Below are 19,840 nucleotides of genomic sequence, written 5' to 3'. Positions count from 1 at the left end.
ATCCACATTTACTGGCTCATCTCATGTGAATCCACTGGTGTTTTGTAAGGTGTGACTTGAGAATGAAAGCTTTCCCACACTTGATGCACTCATAGAGCTTCTCTCCAGTGTGAATATTCATTTGTCAACTTAGAGTTGTAGCAAAAGGCTTTCCTACAGACTTTGCATTCAAGTGTCTTTTTCTCTAGTGTGGGTCATATGATGAATACGGCATGACTGCTGGTCGAAGACCTTTCCATATTTATTGCATTCCTGGAGCTTCCCTCCAATGGGAATCCTCATGTGTTGACTCAAATTAAACTTGGAGCAAAAGGTTTCCCACATTCTTTGCACATAAAGAGTTTCTCACCAGCGTGGATCCAACTATGTTGGACAAAACGCAGTAGGTGAAAGACATTCCACATTTACTGAATTCATAGGGCTTCTCTCCAGTGTGACTCTTCATGTGTTGACTCAAATTAAACCTGTAGCAAAAGGCTTTCCCACAGTCTTTGCATGCAAAGGGGTTTTCTCCAGCGCGGGTCCCTATGATGCTTAATAAAAGTAGATTGTCGGATGAAGTCCTTTCCACATTTACTGCACTCACAGGACCTCTTTCCGGTGTGAATCCACTGGTGCTTTGTGAGTTGGAATGCATGTTTGAAGGGTTTCCCACATTGTTAGCACTCAAAAGGATTTTCTCTGGTGTGAATCTGCTGGTGCGGCATGAGGTCTGAGGTACAGCTGAAGGTCTTCCTACACTGTGTGCACGCATAGGGTCTCACTTCAGCATGAGTAGTCATGCGGTGCAAGTTCCTGATTCCTGATACTCCTGCATTCACTATATCCATGCTGGTTCTTCCACGCATGATTCTTGGGGTCTTTAACTAGTCTGTGAGAGTCACTTTCATGGAGAACACCTACTGGAGAGACTTGCTCCTGTAAAACTCGAGTGTAAACTGTCATCTATCCCCAGCTCATCACATTTAGGGCTCATCTTTCCAGGGTCAGTCTTCTCGTGGGGATCTGTCACAGGACTTAAGATTCTTTCCTGCATTTCTGATGGCCCTTCCTTAGTTTTGGTTTCTCCAGTCTTGGAGTCCCTTGAAGCTCCCTGTCTCAGCCACACCTGAAGTGAGGGTCCCTCGGACAAGAGCAGCTGAGAAGTATCTGACTCTCTAGTCTCTGATTTTTCTCTGGCTCCTGGACAGGCACTTTGGGAGAGGCTTCTCTTCACCACCCACAGCTCCTGCCTGTGCATCAGTGGGTGGATCAGATCTGGTTTGGGAACCGGATATCCCAGAGAGGTCAGGAGCCCACAGGTCTCCAGCAACACCTCCCAGTACAGGCTCCTCTGGGCAGCATCCAGCTGCCCCCACTCGTCCTAGGTAAATGTCACTGCCACATCCTCGAAGGTCACGGATGCCATGTGCCTGCACCATGGCCTCGAATTCCCTGTGCAGAGCGGGGCCTAGAGGGACATCAACCGAGACGGCTCCCATGGGCTCCCTCAGAATCGCCACCCAAGGTCTTACAAGGCGCAGAGGTGGTTGCCGCCTCCTTATGGTGATTCTCTGGAAAGTTCTGAAAGGTCGCTGGGCTAGGGAAGCCGGTGAGCACAAAAGAGACACGTTTGAAAAGAACTAACACCTTTGAGACCCTACCAATGAACTTGCATCAGGTCTTCCACCCAAGATACACGCTGCTTCTTTTCATAAAAAGAAAAAGAAAGACAAGAACCCCTTTCTCCTCCCCCAAAAAACCCACCCACAGATGACTCACAACTCCCCACTTGGGGGTTTTCTGGGATCAGCCGCAAGACAGCTGCTTCCCTCTCTCCCTCCCTCCCTCTCTCTGCAAACTTTCTCCTTGGTCCTGATGTAGAGGAATCCCTGCAGCCCGGAATCCACGAGCAAACGGGCCCCCGCCCTGCGTACTCGTTCCACAGGATAAAGCTCTTTCTTAGGTTCTCTCCGCTTAGGAGGCTCTGAAAGGAGGGTTGCTGACAAAATGCTACGTACTTCCCCCGTCACAGAGTGGCAAGTTCTCACTCCAGCTTCTCTGGAACTTTATACTCAGGGATTTCCCTTGGATTTGAGCAGTTTCTGGCTCACAGGACTCTTGGCAAAGGACTGAACAGGAGCTGGTCAGCCCCGGGCCCATCTGCCCGAATGTAAAAGCAGGTGATGCTGGTACCCACGACACATGATTAATGATAGTGTTATAATGATAAACGCATGTTTAATGGTAGATTAAATGATCGTGTTTGCAAAGGATGCTTAGTGGCACAGAGGGCCCAATGGATCACTATGACTGTATGCTATATAGATTATCTCTCATCATCACAGACAACAATAACCAGGGTTATTTTTGGCCTCAGCGGAGAGATGATGACTGGGGTGAAGATGCTTGTCTCCCAGACCCAACCCATCCATCACTTGCTAGACTGGGGGTTGTCAGTTCACCACTATGGCTTTGCAGGGTTGGTAATTCTTTGTTTGGGGGCTGCCTTGTGTGTTGTAGAGCATTGAGCAGCGTCCCTGGCCTCCGCCCACTAAATGTCAGAGCGGCCCTCTACCCAGCTGTGACCGCCAAAGTCTCCCGACGTTGCCCGTGACCCTGGGGGGAGGGGGGCACAAAATTGCTCCCACTTGAGAACAGCTGCGATAGACAAGCCAATGGCTCTGTTTGAGCCTCAGTTTCCACCTCAGTGAAATGGGAGGAAGGACAGTTCTTCTGTGTCCCTCATGGGGGCTGGGGGGTACAGTGGGATGCCGGGGCTCACGGAGCTCCCCCCTGGAAGACAGAGCTCTCGAGGGTCAGCACAGGTGGGGTCCCCCTCACCTCTCCTGCCATGCCCCTCCCCCCATGGCGGCCCTCACCCAGCAGATGGCGGCTGCCTCTGGCTGCCTCACCTCTTGTTGGTGGCGGGGAGTCACTTGCCTTACTCTCTGACAGTCAGTCGACAAAAGCCAGCTGTGCACACTGGGCGCTGGCTACTAGTGAGGGTCCTGAAAGCGTTAAGATGTCGCCCGTGTTCCCCAAATTCGCCATCTAATGGAGGCGAAGAGAGGGCATGTGGGTACTGAGAGCTCAGGAGGGAGAGGGTGTGTTTCTGTGCATCCTTCACCACCTTGCAGCACCCAGTGTATGCCTGGCGTACTGTAGTCACTTAATAAATATCACAGGATGAATGAAACTGTTCCAGGGACGGGCACGGTGAGAATGGATGTCCCGAGGGCGGGCATCCTGCCCGGCTCCTGTGCAGGCCCTCCGTGCCCAGCACCATGTCCTTCCTACCCAGAGGCTTTAACAGATGTTTGCTGAGGCTGACAGGGCCTCTCCCCATGGACTGCAGTCCCGGGAGGCTTCCTGGAGGAGGTGGGGGATGGTTGCCCTTGAAGAACGTGTAGTGTTCCGCTGGGGAGTGTTAGGGGCTGAACTGTGTCACTGCCCTCCGTCCCAAATTCATGTGTTGAAGTCCTAAACCCCAGTACCTCATAAGTGACTGTATTTGGAGATGCAGTTTTTAAAGACGTAGCTAAGTTAAAGATCGTTAAAGTGGACTCTGACCCCATGTGACTGGTGTCCTTATAGGATGAGGAGATTGGGACACAGGCACTCAAAGAGAGACGACCATGTGAGGACACAGAGAGGAGACAGTGGTGCATAAGTCCAGGAGGAGAGACCTCAGGAGGAGTCACTCCTGCCAACACCTTGATCTCTGACTCCCAACAGTTCTTCTGTGTCCCTCTGTGGCCTCACATGGCCATCTGTGAGAAAACAGGTGTCTGTGGCCTAAGCCGCCCCGTCTGTGCTGCTCTGTTACAAGGAGAAGCTGCATCATGGAGGGGCACTTTGGCCCTTGTCCGGGGACCCGCCTGGACATCCAGGGGGCACGGTCAGCAGTGCTACAGGTCGTGCTGGGAGGGGCAGGGCTGGGGAGCCACACTCCTCCAGAAATCTAGGGAGCCTTGCTTTCCCCTCACTGAAGCTCCATCTTCCTATGATTTGAGAAGTGTCCAAGAATGACTGGAAACATGGCAGTGCAGGGCCTCATCGGAGCAGGGGGTGGCGTGTGGCGGGGCCACCGAACTTTCCACTCACGTGTGGTTTCATGGCACCCGGGTCGGGGAGCACCTGTCCTGTAAGAAACGGCCCCAAGGAGGAGCTCCAAGCCTCCAACCCGGCAGCCCAGGCAGCCTCCCAGCTTGCCCCTCCCTTCGCAGAAACCCTGAAGACCTCGATGCTCTCCCTGTGTGGCTGAGGGCTTGGGGGTGCTCCTGTAGGGGTATGGGGTGCTTTAGGCAGCACTGATCAGGGCTGGTGGGGGGTGCAGTGAAATGGGACAGGCTCTGGAGGTCTTCAAGCCGGGGCTGGGTGGGCCGGCCAGCTGGCCACGGGGGGCAGGTCAGCCCCACCTTGCCCAGGCGTTGTCCTTTGAAAAAGAGCCTGATGTGTTTGAAGGCCCCTCCTCCCTTGCCCCATGGAGAATGCATTCTTCTGAAGCCAGGTGATGACGCCCCAAGATGGAGCCGGCTTCTGGTACCCTTGGCATTGTGGTCTGAGCTGGGGCTGTGAATGCCGGCGCCATGGCTGACGGTGTTCACTCTTGTCGGAAACACCTGCTGGACTGATCCACTCGGTTCAACAGGGATGTGATTCCCGGGGACAAGAACGGGACTAAGAATCAAGGGCTCTGGGTTAGCGTCTAAATCATTTCAACCAGTTCCTCTTTCATGCTGCATCTTGGGCTCCGGTTGGGACCATGGGGAAGGTACTAGATGTCTCAGAAGTCAGTGCCCCCCACCCCTGTCTAGAATTCCAGCCCGTTCCTAATTTGGTTGGTTCTGACTCGACGCTGCACCCCGACACTCAGGCTTCGGGATAATCTCAGTGTGTCTCATGTCCCTGACCTTCACTAAGGCCTGCTGACCCCACCTCTCTACAGACACTCTTAGAAAAAAAAATCTGGAAGAAAGAGTCACATCTTATCTCTGCTAACTTCTGAATGAACTTAGCATTTCCTGCCTTTCGAATGACAGACAGCAGCCACCACCACCGGGGTGTCGGCAGTGCTGGGGCCGCGTCTCCTGCAGCGGTCACAGACCGTCCACATCACGTCACCATTGCCTCTTTTCTTTCCAAGCACCGTTTGCATCACCAGTTTGGGATGATCGTGGTTATTAGATCCAGCGCTGGTTCTACAAGTAAACGTGCTCCCAAAGCAGCAGATTCTACTGTATCTAACTTTGATCTTTCACATTCTGATAGCTGTCTTTGAACATCCTTGGTTTCCTTTGTTATCTTAACTCCTGTGTTATCTTAACACATTAACCTGACAAATATCCATAGCATGAAAAGGTCAGGAACCCCTGCTTCATATCAATGCCATCTCCGCCCCCCTCCCCCGATGGCCTCTTCTCGCTGGGGGCCCCTCCTCCCTCCTGGCTGGCTTGTCCCAGTCCTCCAGGCTGTGACCCACTCAGCTGGCTTTGCACAGAGCACTGCTCTTTACAAAAAAACCCCACCCCTCGGGGACTTACCTGGTGGTGCAGCGGTTAAGGATCCACCTGTCAATTCAGGGGACATGGGTTCAAGCCCCGGTCCAGGAAGATCCCGCATGATGCAGAGCAATGAAGCCCTCGCGCCACAACTACTGAAGCCTGCGCACCTAGAGCCCGTGCTCCGGAACAAGAGAAGCCACTGCAATGAGAAGCCCGTGCACTGAAATGAAGAGTAGCCCCCTCTCGCCGAAATGAAAGAAAGCCCGCACACAGCAATGAAGACCCAATGCAGCCAAAAAAAAAAAAAAAAATCCAACCCCTCAATCTGGCACTCGAGGCCCTGTGAGCTTCCCACCCACCCTACACCCACCATCACCTGATCTGATTTATCTGGTACCTGTCCCTAGGAAATCATATTTCATGCAGAAGATACCCAGTGAATGCTTAGCCATCAGTAGTCAAAACCAGGATGGGATTGGCTGTGCCTGGGAGGGCCTGGGAGGCCAGGTCCTACTCTTCCCCCACCTGGATCCTTTCTGGGCCCTCCTTTCCCTTCTAGAAAGAGAGGTGCAGCCCTGTTTTCTTGGCTCAAGGTGATGGCAGGGGTGAGGTCATCCTTGGAACTTCCCCAGTAGACGATGGAGAGTGCCTATTACAGCCTTATCAGATCCTTCCTGCTGTGGTGAGGGAGCCCACAGGCCTGACCCATGCTGCAGCCCACTCCCCATAGCCAGAGGGTGCAGGTGGAGGGGCAGCTAAGAGGGCTTCCCCTCTGACTCCAGGGACAGCCTCAGCAGAGAGGGATGCCCCTCGGGTCCTTTGGCGAAGTGGGCTTCCCGTCCACGGTCTACCCTGTCGGCTCCGTCACTGCTTCCCTACGTCAGGGGTGACACGGGTGAGCACATGTGTCCAAGGTGTCCCACCTGGCGAGGCTGAGGATGGCGGGGAGGAAAGCAAAGCTTTGGGGTCCGTAGGTCTCCACTCCCAGCCATGGGACGGCCGGTTCCTTGGCCTTGCTGAACATCAGTTTCCCCAAATGTAAAATGGGCCCCTGTTTCTTGGGCCACGTGACATGGCAGTGCCCTTGTGACCAGAGGTGCCTGAGCTAGAGGAAGGTGTCAGGTGAAGCCTCCAGCAACACCAGACAGGTGCATCGCAGGGCAGAACCCCGAGTCCTAGAACGAGGCCATTTCAGCTGCAGCAAGAATGGCCCTTCATCCGAAAGGCGGCTCTGGGGTGAAAGCTCCCAGACCTTAGGAGAAACAGGACACCTGCCCATGGGACACAGCCAGACAACGGAATATCCACCAATGGAACATTAGCCGGCCAGAAAAAGGAATGGTCCTGACCCGAGGTGCAGCATGGATGAACCTTGAGGACACGATGCTCAGTGAGAGAAGCGGACACAAAAGGTCACAGACTGTCTGGTTCCATTTGTAAGGAGCGCCCAGAAGAGGCAAATCCATACAGGCGGAGAGTATGTAGATAAGTGGGTACTGAGGTGATGAAATGTTCTAGAATTGACTGTAGTGATGGTTGAGCACCTGTGAATATACTAAGCCACACTGAATTGTACACTTTAAGTGGGTAAATTGTGTGGTATGTGAATTGAATCTCAATCAAACTGTTCTTTTAAAATGTGTAATAAAAAATGCAAAAGAGTAACCACAACAAAGAAACCTCCATACGAATGTGCTAACAGGTGCTGACATCTCAGATCAAATGCAGACTGGTTCCATCCTTGACCTCCTTCTCTGCTGCCTGTTAGTGCCGCCAGGGGGCCAGGACTCCCTGGGGACTGGGAGATGGGCCTAAGAGGCACCCCTTCGAGTCCCTGGGCCCACAGCGGGGTCTCCTGCCATGTCTGCCTCTGACCCTTTTTCTCCCTCCCCTCTGGCTGCTCTGTCAGGCCCTGGCCCAAGAACTAGAAGAACTGGATTCTAGCCCTGGCTCTGCTGTGTGATCTTGGGCGAGTTACTCAGCCTCTCTGGTCTGTCTTCTCTTTCTTCACCTGTAAATTACAGGCAGCGCCCTAGGTCTAAGATATTTGATTTGAGTTTAAGGCTTTAGCCATTCATAAATGTGTGCTTTGTTTAAAGGTCTGATAGGAAATAATGAGAAAGTGTTTAGAGAATTCCATTTCTTTTTGCTTTCAGAATCATTGCTTTATGAACAAATAAGACATTTATCAGGTCCTGTTTCTCAAATTTAAACGACTAAGAGTGACTTTCAGTGACTTCGCTGCGGGACTGAGCAGCCTTCAGGCACCCTCAAGCAAGGGGCGGTGCTGATGGGGAGAGCCTGCCAGACTCCAGCCAGAGCCCTCTACTCCTGGCTGCAGAGCTGAGAGCACGACCCCCAGGAAAGGAGAGGAGAGAATCCAGATGATTGTAAAGGATTTTGAGATCCACACGGAATGGTCATGTTTACCCCTTGTTGCATTTCAGAAATGTGGCCAAATCAGAAGACCAGAGAGCCGTTTCTCCTTTGCTTTTTGCAAAGCAGAATGCAGCTCGCTTACCCTTCCTGGAATTTGGAAAGAAGGATGCAGGGATGAAGTAAGACGCCCTCTAGGTTCCCCATACCTGTTCCTCTAGCTGCCGCATTGTTCCCCTGTTACTTCTTTCTGCTCCTCCAAGGCTCCTTCCTTATGATACACCTCATCCTTGCAGAGGTGATGACAGATTCGAGATGCAGGGAGCCAGGCGGGAGCAGCGGGCAGGCAGTGCCGGCCACTGACTCGGCAGAGCCCAGAGCGGAATAAAAACACCATGTTCCTTGTTCAAAAAGTATTAGGAATTTCAAGACATCGACAGCAGAGCTTTAAACCAAGTTTGGGCCCTTCTGAGCTCGGGACCCTGGCGTCCAGGCCCTGACGGCAGGTCGTAGGAGCTGTGAGTCTTAGGAATAGAGCAGAGGAGTTTGTTTGCCGGTACCCTGAAGACGTGTGTCTGTGCAGCTCGGCAGCACAGAGGAAGATGCTGCTCTTCTCCAGACATCCTGCCCATCCGGCTCGCCCCTCGTGGGGGACCCCGGGCACACAAGCAGGTGTGAGAGCCGCACACAGCCAGATGCACGGAAAGGGCTCAGGACAGACCTCGCTGGGAGCGAAAAGGAGCCGGCTCGGCGTACATGATTAAAAGTCAGCTGAGTAAGTCAGAAAGACAAAGGTGAGTACCTCATGATAGCACTTAGACGACGCAAATGAAGTTATCTACGAAAGGGAAACGGACTCACGGACATGGAGGACAGACTGTGGTTGCCAAGGGGGAGGGAGGGACCGGGGGTCTGGGATTAGCAGATGTAAACTATTCTATATATCAATAGGATGGATAAACAACAAGGTCCTACTGTAGAGCGCAGGGAATTATATTCAGTATCCTGTGATAAGCCATAATGGGAAAGATTATGAAAAAGAGTATATGTACGTATAACTGAATCACGTTGCTGTAGAGCAGAGATACATACTTTGGGACTTCTCTGGTGGCCCAGTGGTTAACACTCCATGCTTCCCATGCAGGGGATGCAGGTTCAATCCCTGGTCGGGGAAGTAAGATTCCACAAGCCACACGGTGTGGCCAAAAAAAAAAAGAAAGAAAGAAAGAAAGAAAGAAAGAAAGAGCACATTTCTTATACGTCCTGTCATCGGGACCCTTAAAATGCCTACTCCACGCATGGGTGGTGTGACGTCTCCTTCTCCAGCTGAGCTGAGCAGAGCTCTCCTCTGGCTGCGCTGGTTTCTAATAGACTCGATCAAGGCCGTCTCCACTAGAAGCAGGAGAAATGAGGGGTGAATCTGGATTCAATCTGCTTATGTTTTCTTGTTTTTATTGAAGTATGGATGACTTACAACGTTGTATTAGTTTCAGGTGTACAGCACAGCGGTTCAGTTATGCATATATATATCTATTCTTTTCCAGATTCTTTTCCCATATATGTTATTACCAAATATTGAATGCAAGACAATCCTTGTTGGTTATTAAAACTGTTTAGTTTTTAATGATTTACTGCTGACTTTTTTTTTGGTTGCTTAAAATTTAGCTTTTAAAATTTACAAATATGTATTTATGCCAAATTGAGATCATGCAATATAAAAAGTTACGTGATTTTTTTCACAGACTACAAGCATTTCCCCTCATTAAATCTTCTGCCTCACTTTTAGTGTCTGCAAAGTATCCTGTTATGAGGATTTACCATAATTTATTAAATCAGCGTCCACTTGGTGGTGGTTTTCAACTGTTTACAATTTTCTTTTTATTGTAAAATCGTTTTAACAATACCTGAATGAGGTCTTTGCACTTGAGACTTTTGAAAAACAAGGAAATTTGGGAGAGAAGCCAATATTTTGGCTGAACTAAACTAGATATAGGATTACATAAAAACAAAGGGTCCCATATGTGAGTAATTCTGGTACCTGTGATACAGGTTTGGTCTTGTGGCCTGACGGCTCCCTTCCGCCTGTATCTGGGAAATACTCTGGTTAGAGGAGGTGCAGAGGTGCCCTGGCACTGGGGGTCTTTCTCCTTGGCGCTGGGGTTTTCTTTCTGATTTCCTCTGCTTTCTCCTTGTGCTCAGTTGTTTATTTGTTGTCTTAAATAATGAACATACATCTTCTGCTCCCCACATCGGCACTGCTGTTTCCCATCTTTTGGCCTGGAACATCCATGGACATGTCACCCTACATCGGCACCCTTTTACCTTGGATTTTCACCCATTGATCTTGTTGACAGTGTGACTTTAGTGTCGTAAATGTGGAGCCAGACAAAGCTATGAGAACGTGCTGGATCCAGGGGAGGCCATGTTAGTACCCACATGCATTGTGGTCCTGAAAACTAGACGGGAAAATCAGAAAGAAAGCCAATTAGTTGAGCCTGATCCAGTGGTGATGTCTGGTTCTGGCATCCCCAGCATTTGGCCTCCATCTTGTGGTCCAAGATGACAGCTCCAGCTCCAGCCAGAAGGAAGAGGAAAGGAAAGGAGGCTGGGCCCACCTTGCCAAACGGTGTGGACACTGCCCATTCCACGTCCACTTACATCCCATGCCCAGACCTTGGTCACAGGGAGTGGAGGTGGGGGGAATGCATCTTTATTCCGCATGGTGGGACGTACAGCTAGAAAGTAGAGGGTGATGATGACTGAGGAAGGGAACAGGAGAAAGTGAGGGAACCGCCACCGGGAGGGGGTGGCTCCAGGGGGGACAGAAGTGGGGCTGAGGAAAATGCAGGGGCCTGGGTCCAAGGCTGCCCGGCCCAAGGTGCCAGGTGCCACTGTGACGCTGAAAGGCTCAACATGGCCGCCTGTGTATTAGGGAAAAGTCAGATCTGGAGTCCAAGTTGAAAGTCAGGTTAATAAGCAACTTCGTCCCTTGGAGAAGCATGCCAGTCTGCCTAGGGAGGTAGAATTATTTTCGTACTTGGCAAGAGTCTTTTAACACTAGGAAGGCCTAGAATTAAATAGGAAAATGATGGAGGAATCAACCGCAAGTTTTAGTATTGGAGGATTAAGTTTAGAACAAAAATACTAGGTGTGTTTGGTATTTAACGTGAAATACTAAGAGAATATGGCAACAATGACTGTCAGATTAGCCTTGCCGTTTGGGTTTAAGTTGTGTCATGGAGTAATTGATTTAAGTGCGATTTAAGTGGGAAAGTGTAAGAGCATTTTGCTAAACTTGTACAAGGTTTTGGGACAGTCAAGGACACTTGATATTCACCCCACTCAAACTCTCTTTGTTAGATTTAGTGCAACGAGTATAGTGCTTGGGGGGCTTTTGCTTCTTGGAGACATTTGAAGTAATTTTAAAAGAAAATAATCAATTCACAAATGCAATTTAAAATGTTTAAGGAGATTAGACTTATTAGGTTTGTAAATGTGACTGATTACATTAGGCAATAGTAATCGAATGAAGCTCCCTGAAAGTGACATTAGAATTTCCTGGATTTACAAATAAAATTTAATGTACAGGTTGAACTACAAAACCTAAGGAAAACCAGATATTAAAATGTGAATCAATGTTAATCTAAAATCATATTGATTTGATATAAAATTAAAAGCAAACAGTGGTCTTTTTTTTTTTTGGTCACAGAAACTGCTTTCAAAGACACCCAAAATCGGGACTTCTCTGGTAGCACAGTGGTTAAGACTCCACACTCCCAATGCAGGGGGCCTAGATCCCACATGCATGCCACAACTAAGAGTTTGCATGTCACAACTAAGGAGCCCCCCTGCTGCAACTAAGAAGCCCATGTGCCACAGCTAAGACCCAGCGCAACCAAAAAAAAAAAAAAAAAAGACAAGGACACCCAAAATCTCACTGACGGTTCTCCTCTCCCATCTGCGCTCAGACCTTAGCCCGCAGAACAGGACTCCAAGGGCCACCCTAATCACACCCTTTCCACTGTGTCTCGGCCAGCCCTACCGTCCCTGGGGTCTCACCTCTCATCCCAGGGAATTCCATGGGCAATGGATAGTTGCCCTGTGGTTTTGAGTGGGAAATACAGCTTCCTGGTTGAATTCCTCTACGGTTCTTCTCTGAGAAAATAGACCCTTTCCCTCTGAATCTGGCTGGTTCAGACGCTCCCATCCTGACCTGAAAGTCGGGCCACTTGGAGAAGCAGCAGTAGCCCCTTTACTCTGCCCCCAGGAGATCCCAGGCTGAGAGGCATGGATGAGCTTATGAGAGAATTTAAGCCCCTGGAGCTCAGAGAAGGGACCACTTCTCTGACAGCCCCTTCTGCCACCTCCAAGGGATTAGCTGTAGGAAGGTCTTTTCTAGGGGTAAAGATGGTGAAGTTACTAAAACTCAGGAAAGTTTACCGCTGAGTGACTAACTTGGGTGTTTTTTCTGGAGCTATTTTATCTCTCATCACTTTCACGTTTTAGAACTTGGGAACTGTCTCCATTTGTACGAAAAGAAAAGACAGCGATAAACACAATCTCAAATGCTGCCTTGCTTGTCACCCTGTGACCAACAGATACGCCAGTCAGCCTTCAGAAGGGGGTGGGGGGATGGGAGAGGCAGGAAACAGGAATATTGTGTTCCCTCGATGCCGAGTGTCTGTCACCACAGGAGGTGGATCAATGGGGTTACTGTTCATCCTGGGGTTTCCAGTAAGACCCAGGCTGCCTCAAAGTCCTGCAATTAAACTGTGAGAAGCCCCTGGAGCTCCCCCTTTGCACTTTGCTCTGGCTTTCCCTGCACCACCCTCTCCCACAGCCCCCATAGGATGGTTTCCTTCCTTCTGCATCTTCATTACCTCTGCTGAAAAGACAGATCCGGTGGAAGTCTGTGGCTTGCTCTGTTACCCCAAATGTTAGCACCCACCTCAGTGAGGGGATCCCCCAGAGAAGCGCCTCCAGCCATGAGCCTGGCTCTGCTCACGGGGAACTCGAAGACCTCACTCCGGTGAGCTGCAGGGGCTCGTCGGGGCTGGGGTCCTTTGCCTTCCGTCTGTCTTTATTTTAATTTTCTATTTTATATTAGAGTATAGTTGATTAACAACGTTGTGAAAATTTCAGGTGTACGGCAAAGTGATTCAGTTATCCATATACATGTATCTATTCTTCTTCAACTCTTTTCCCATTTGGGTGGTTACATAATATTGAGCAGAGTTCCCTGTGCTTTGCAGTAGATCCTTGTTAGTTATCCATTTTAAATATAGCAGGATGTACGTGTCCATTCCAAATTCCCTAACTATCCCTCCCCCCTCCCCCCTTCCCACTGGTAACCGTAAGTTCGTTCTCTAAGTCTGTGGGTCTGTTTCTGTTTTGTAAAAAAGTTCGTTCGTATCATTTCTTTTTAGATTCCGCATATAAGCGATATCACAGTCCGTAGGTCTCTAGATGCTTTTTGAGAGCAATGAAAATCGTACAAAGGAGAGTGGATAGAAACTGCATTTTCAGGCAGGGTATTTGAGGTCTTTCCCCCAGCTCAGGCACGTCCCTGCCCGAGGATCATTCCTTTTGGGTGAGGCATTGCTTTCCCCTCGGGACCATATCCTGGGAGGGAGGGAGCTCACGGGAATGCTGCTCACCGGACGCAGGACATGGGAGCCTCGGTGTCAGACACTTGAGCCTGCGTCTGACTTGTCACTCTCTGGCCGTGTGATCTCAGCTAGGCTTAGGCTTCTGAAAACCCGAAATCCAGCCTGGATTTCTCTTCTGCGACAAGCGGCGGCCACAGCCAGGACCCAGCGGCCAAGTTCTTGTCTCTCGGGTGGAGCAAGGTCTCAGGAGACCGCACGAGGACCGTCCAATGACAAGCTGGAGACAACTAGGGACCCACTGGGGCAGGTGCCTTTGGTTTGGGCTATTTTCTAATTCGGGTTTTTTTGGACAACTCCACTAGGTTCATATTAACTTGTAGAAAACTCTGAGTGATGCAAATGATTCTATCTGTTCACAACACAGTTGAATTTTGTCCTGTAGAGATGCTAATCGTTTATCACCCAACAGATCACCACCCAATGGGAGAGTATGATTGTGCTATGGAGCCCTGTGCGATGTAGCAGTATCCCAGCACGCCTTCTGTCACAGACCTCAGTCCTTCATTCCTTCTGTTCTTTTGGAACCAGCTTTACTGCCCTGGTTATTGAGATCGATAAGTCATTGACAGATGCTCACCTTTTATGAGTCATACCTTTGACCATTAAGCAGTTCTAATTCCTGGAGGCACCCTTCTCTGCTCTCATTCTGTCCCACCGGCCACGCCTCTTCCGTCTCCTTGTGTATCCCTCCTTGTGTCAAGTTCCTTCCCCTCCCATTCACACTCACCCCATAGGAGATCCATCCAGTCCTAGAACCTGACCAAACTATATGCAGCTCCAAAATTTCTCTCTCTCCAGGATGGACCTCTCCCCAAATTCTCAACCTGTAAATTTGCCCTCATGTCTTGTGAGCACCCCAAATTTACTTACTTATTTATTGATTTTAACATCTTTATCGGAGTATAATTGCTTTACAATGGTGTGTCAGTTTCTGCTGTATAACAAAGTGAGTCAGCTATACATATACATATATCCCCGTATCTCCTCCCTCTTGCGTCTCCCTCCCACCCTCCCTATCCCACCCCTCTAGGTGGTCACAGAGCACCGAGCTGATCTCCCTGTGCTATGTGGCTGCTTCCCACTAGCTATCTATTTTACATTTGGTAGTGTATATATGTCCATGCCACTCTCTCACTTCGTCCCAGCTTACCCTCCCCCCTCCCCGTGTCCTCAAGTCCATTCTCTACGTCTGTGTCTTTATTCCTGTCCTGCCCCTAGGTTCTTCACAACCATTTTTTTTAAGATTCTCTATATTTGTGTGAGCATAAGGTATTTTTCTCTTTCTGACTTACTTTGCTCTCCATCCACCTCACTACCAATGACTCAATTTTGTTCCTCTTTTTGGCTGAGTGATATTCCATTGTATGTATGTGCCACATCTTCTTCATCCATTCATCTGTCGACGGACACTTAGGTTGTTTCCGTGTCCTGGCTATTGTAAATAGAGCTGCAGTGAACCTTGCGGTACATGACTCTTTTTGAATGATGGTTTTCTCAGGGTAGATGCCCAGGAGTGGGTTGCTGGGTCCTACGGTAGCTCTATTTGAGCATCCCAAACGTAATGGGTCCAAACTGACCTCCTGATAACCTACTTCACCCCAGATTTGTTTCTTACCCAACACAGCAGACGGCAATTCCACTCTCCTGGCTGTTCCAGCCGAGAGGACGCAGAGGGTAACCAAACACCCAATACGTCAAGGCTGAAAACAACACCATTTTATTGGCTCCGTCACTCCACGGCCGCGGCCCTGGCCTTTTTCACTGTCCACTCTTTCTCGGACCCCAGAATCCTGCCTCTGGATCCCCCAGTGCACTCACATCCCACGCTCAGCGAGTGGGACGATCGTGCTGGCTCCACTTTCAAGCCGGAACCAGAATTCAGCCTGTCTCATCATCTCCAGCACCACCCAGGCCCCCATCGCTCTGTCGCCCGTGTCATTGTATTAACCCCCATCTCCATCCTGGCCTCCTAGGCGCCTTCGCCCTTTTATTAACGTGATTCTCGTACTAGCCCTCTGCTCCAAGCCCCCCAGTGGCCTCCAGCTTGAAACAAAGCCGAAGTCCTTTCAGCAAAGCCAACGACCCATCGTTTTCAAATGGCACTGAGCACGGGAAATGAAGTGGAGAGCCTGCAAGCATCCAGGTTCCTGAGGGCGTCTCCCTCCCCCACCCCCAGAGATTCCCTTGTGGTAGGTCTGGGTTGGGCCCGATAACCTGCATTTCTGGCAAGTTCCCCGGGCGACGCCGCTGCTTCTGGGCCTTGCCCTCCATGATCCGCTCTCCCTGGTGGTGTCTGTTACATCCGTGGCCCCCCGTGAACCACACTGCCTCGCGCGGTCCCCTTCTCTTCAATCTGGCCGGCCCTGTGACCCACTGGAACCGGTAAAAGGTGGCAGAAGTGGCCGTTTGTGGGTCTAAGCCTTAAGGAGACATGGCAGCCTGCATTTTGGCACTTCTGGGTACTCTGGGCCACCACACAAGAAGGTCAGCTCATCTGCCTGAGAGCTACATGGAGAGAATGAGAGAGTCCACAGAAGGGAGAGAAAGGGGACCACATGGAGAGAGGAGCCCAGCCACGCCACACCCCTGTTCTGGCTAGCCCCCGTCTGACATGCCAGCTAAATGCAGCCACACCAGGACCACTGGCAAGACTGGCAGAAGATCCACACCCCCCCACCCAAGCTGAACCCAGCCCAAATTGCAGACTCGTGAAAATATAAAACGGACGTTGTTTTCGGCTGCGCAGTTGTCGGTGATTTGTCACCTCTGCTCCCCTCCCAACTCAGCTCCTGCAGCTGTTCCCTCCAGTCACTCCCCTCCAACAGCACTGGCCTTTTTACTGTGTCTCAGACACCATCAACATGATCCTGCCTCAGGACCTTTGCACCTGCTGGCCTCCAGGCTAGTCTCCTCTTCCCCCAGTTAGGGGCTTGGGGAGCTCCTCACCTCCATAGATCTCTGCTCAAATCACACCTGAATGTCCAATTTAACATTGTGGAACCCTCCCAAACAATCTCCTCCTTCTCCCAGCTGCCTCTTTCCCAAGGGACTTACCTCCACCTGACATATGACAGATTTACTGCTTGTTTGTATGTGTCTGTCTCTCCCACAAGAATGTGAACTCTGTGAGGTGCTGCCTTTCTTGGGGTCTAGAGCAGTGCTTGGCACACTGCAGGCACTGAGCTAGGAAGTATTTTAGGGAGGAAAGAAAGAAGAAGGAAGGAAGGAAGGAAGGAAGGGGGAGGGGGAAGGAGGGAGGGAGGGAGAGAGGAAGGAGGGAAGGAGGGAAGGAGGGAAGGAGGGAAGGAAAGCAGGTTCACTTCACAGGTTGTTATAGAAAACATCTGGCAGGTTGCCCAGCAGATCATAGAAAAAACCATAAAAGTTCCTTATTCCATAGACTTCCCTCTCTAATAAGTGAGGCAAGTAGTATGAGAACAGAGGTGACGGAGGCAGATGACAAGCAGGAAGGGCTGGAGGAGGGGGCACAGCACTGAAGTTGGGCTTGAACCACCCTGGATTTTTACTGGGGTTGGCCGGGCCCCAAACCCTGGCCCTCATCCTGAAAGGTGGGAGAAGCTGTCTCCCCTGTCCTTTGCAAACCCAAGGCTTCTCCTGCATCACAGCTGGCTTGTGGACCTGGGTTCAGGATTGAGAGCAAGAGGATGAAAGCTCACAGCCCCAGGAGCAAGGGCCCTCCTAGAGCCCCCAATCCAGCCACACAGGCAAGGCCTGTAGCTGATAGGTGTAGGGAATTTGGGACAAGCCACTTCACTTCTGATGTCCTGCTGCAGTTCTCAAACTCCATGCACGAGGGATCCCTGGGAATTTGTTCACACACGGATGCCTGGGCTCTCCCAGACCCTAATCCAAAAGGGCTGGCCCAGAAATGTGCATATTTTAAACAAGCCCCCCGATGGTTCTGAAGCCGCTGGTCCCTGGACCACCCCTTGGGCTCTCAGGGCGTAGTCCAGAACCCAGAGGGGGCAGTGGGCAAGGAGCCACCCAGGTCCTCTGCTTCTTCTCTCCTGGCTCGACTTTCCTCAGGAAACTGCCCCCAGCTTTGGATGCTTTCTTCTGGGCCCACATATGGCCATCTGCATGATGTCCTCAGCAGAGAAAATCCGGGAATCCGAGAGGGGGAGCGTCATCCCCCTGTGTCTGTCCTCTGACACCCTCACCCCTGCAGAGGAGCGGGTGGAGTGTAGATCAGGGTGATGAGGATGAAGAAAGGCCTGTGGGGGATGAGTAGGGCAGGACAAGGGGCTCCTGCGAGAAGCAGGGCACTGTCACGCGTGTACCTTCCCAGGTGAGTCTCGTGCTCTGCCTCCCGACTGGGAACTAAACGCAGGTCTGAGTTCATCCGCGTGTCCCAGCACCTACCATAGGCCTGCCAGCTTCAGCCTTGGGTGTGGGGCAGGGATTCGAAGGATGGATGGATGGTTGGTGGGTGGGTAGATGGGTGGATGGATAGATGAATAGATAGGCGGTTGATTGGTTAGGCGGGTGGATGGATAGATGAATGGATAGGTAGTTGATTGGTTAGGTGGGTAGATGGGTAGATGGGTGGATGGATGGATGATGGATGGATGGGTGAATGGGTGGATGGATGGATAGGTGGATGGATGGATGGATAGATGGATAGGTGGATGGGTGGGTAGGTGGGTGGATGGCTGGATAGATGGATGGATAGGTGGATGGTTGGTTGTGTGGGTGAGTTGATGGATAGGTGAGTGGAGACAAGGATGGATGGATGGATAGTTGGTTAGTTGGATGGGTGGGTGGGTGGATGGATGGATGGACCACCTTTACTTCTCTGGCTTGAGGTTTAGATGCTGCTCCCCAGGGCTTTGCACGTTCTGTTTGGCTGGGGTCCCATCATTTTGGACGCACAATGCTTGTTGTGGAGAGTCTTAAGCTAGGAGGGAAAGTGTGAGAGTAACTTGCAGGTGAGACAAGAATGAGAAAGGGATTGTGGGGAGCGGAAAGAGGGACACAATAGCGAGCAGGACTGAGAAAAGTGATTGAGAAGGAAGAAGAAAACTGTGGGAAGTAAACTGAGTCTGGCAGCTTTGAAGGTGAGCCAGTCGCAAGCCCAGTTACTGCTAATAACACCTGTAGCTCCTCGGTGCCGTCCTCCTGGGAGCTCAAAGCTTTTTACCGATAAATATGAAACTGCACGACCTTCCATCGAGGGAGATACTGTGATTGCCATCATCACTGTTTAATAGGCAAGGAGACCTACAGAAGTGGAGGGTCTTGCCAAGGTCATGGGCAGTTCAGGAGGGACGGAGCCGGGCATGTAGGAAAATGGTCCTTCTGTTCGCAGCCGCCTCCCAGGCCAGGTGAGTTGTGTGGTCTGCCTAACCCAAGCTCTCGGAGAGCGCCCGACCACGCGCTCCGAAGAATTAGTAAGTCGCTGGGTCTCGGGACACACTGTGAGGTCACAGATGTTACCAGCCTCGTTTTCAGGCAGAGGACACCCTGACTCTTCCTAAGTCCCTCGATGTGTCAAGGCTAGAACTGGCACAGGGTGAATCTCGGGACTGCGGGGGAGGCCAAGGATTGTCTTTGGGCAGAAAAAAGCACCCCATCCAGCGATGCCGTGGCTCAGAAGATGTGCAGGGCTGGCTCTATCCTCTCTCGGCCGCCTCCACTTGGGGCCTGTAGGCCCTTGTTCCCGGCCTCAGCTCCTCAGCTGTCCCCCTACCCCCTCTGATGGGCGTCACTCCTCCCAGCCTTCCCTTACACATCCCCTGGGCTTCACCGGCAGGGCTGAGGGGTCTAGAGGTCAGGAGGCGGGTGGGGAGGCATTCCTCAGGCCTGAGTCAAAGAGATAAACTGTCAAATAAAGCATTACCTCCCCCGTGCAAAAAAATTAAAAAAGCATAATACATACATAATCCCCAACACAGCAGCCAAGAATGTACCTGAAAGGGCATGATTTCTTGGCTTCCCTCCTCCAGAAGTACGCTTTGTACCTTTATTGAAATGAGAAAAATGCAGAGCATTCTCGAGCTGCTGTGGCCTCCAGGGCAGTCCTGTGCAGACTGGCAAGGGTGAGGCTGCTAATCACCCCTGCCTGGGGCAAGGAGTCCTCCCCCAGACTCCCAGGCTTTGGAGCAGGGAGGGGGTAGTGTGGGTGGAGGGGTGCTCCCTACCTTGAAGCCAGGGCTGCTAAGAAGTAGGACTGAGAGCCAGAGAATGAAGGTGGTGATGGTGGAGGGGCAACTCACCAGCTGAGCCATGCCACTTGTGCCCTGTGACTGCAGATGACGCACATCAAACATGCTGTCTCCTTCCTCCAGA

The sequence above is a fragment of the Neophocaena asiaeorientalis genome, unplaced genomic scaffold (genome assembly GCF_003031525.2).
Source record: "Neophocaena asiaeorientalis asiaeorientalis breed wild unplaced genomic scaffold, Neophocaena_asiaeorientalis_V1.1 scaffold45, whole genome shotgun sequence".
NCBI lineage: Eukaryota > Metazoa > Chordata > Mammalia > Artiodactyla > Phocoenidae > Neophocaena > Neophocaena asiaeorientalis.
This window is presented reverse-complemented; position numbering follows the sequence as displayed.